Source organism: Ceratina calcarata, unplaced genomic scaffold (assembly GCF_001652005.2).
Source record: "Ceratina calcarata isolate Rehan_Ccalc_2016 unplaced genomic scaffold, ASM165200v1 scaffold2677, whole genome shotgun sequence".
Taxonomy (NCBI): Eukaryota; Metazoa; Arthropoda; class Insecta; order Hymenoptera; family Apidae; genus Ceratina; species Ceratina calcarata.
Genome location: NW_017148947.1, coordinates 1 through 1,164, shown reverse-complemented (window position 1 = coordinate 1,164; position 1,164 = coordinate 1).

Here is a 1,164-nt window from a genome sequence, read left to right as displayed (position 1 = left end):
CTATATGTATGTTGGTGTTTCGTGATAATTTCTGATGGTTTGTTAATATTTGTGTGTTGTGCATTCGTATGTTTCATTTATTATGTTCTATATATTGCGGGTAAAAACCGTTGTCTAAATATTATTTTATTCTAATTTGTCTTGTTTTTATTCTATTATCGTTCTATCGTTTGTATTGTTTTAGTCAGTGTTAATTTCATTAGTTGTGTTGGTTTTTGGTTTTGTTCTTTTTCTTCCGTCTATTGTTTAGCCGTTTCTGTTTGTTTGAGTGTCTGGGGTCGTTTTTCCTTTCTTTATCGTTTGGATTTCGCGCGTCAAGTTTCTCAGTCCGCGTGCCTTTTGTAATGCTTTTTCGGTGCCGTGTTGGGCCCGTGTTTATGTTTCTCTCGACCTAACCTATGTACGTCAGATTGATGTGTATTTGTTGGTTCTTTGTTTTCTGTGAATTTTATAACGGTTGTATGCAAATTATTTGATTTTCCTATCTTGAACAGTGTATGGGTTAACCGAGGTTTTTACGGGTTTTCGTTTTTTTAGGTTGGTTGAGTCGGTGGTTTAAATGTATTCTGATTCAGGTGACTAATTTGCAATATCATTGTTATTCGAGGGGTTGTTTGTTGATATGTGTCGGTCGTCTTTTTGTATTTTTGTAGATCGTTTGCTGTCTTTTTCGTTCGTTTGATTTCTTTTTAACTGTGTTTTTATGGACGGTGTGTGGGAGTATCGGTTGTTATGGATGACCGTTCAATTGGGGTTGCGGTGTGTGGATTATTTTGACTTGGAAAAAGAAGAATTTTTGTGCGTCTTTGATTTGGTGAGAACGACGGTAGGAGTTTATTCTTTGGGGAGATAGTGATCACTTCTAGTCGACTTCAGATTATTATCAATAGGTTTGTATTTACACATTATATCTATGTGTGTATATATTTACATGTTTTCTTAGAGTTAGGTCATGATTAATGTTAATAGTAAAATTTTATTTGTTTTTATATACATTTTTGCTTTTCGTAATTGTTGTCTTGTTGATTTGTTCTTCTTTCGTCGTGGATTACGTTTTCCGTTTGTCCAGTTTTTGTTCTTCTTGTTTGTCGTACGTATCGTGCCTCTCCAGTTTTTCCTTAGTTTGTAGGTTGTCCTTTACATTATAATGGTTCCGTTGCTGGT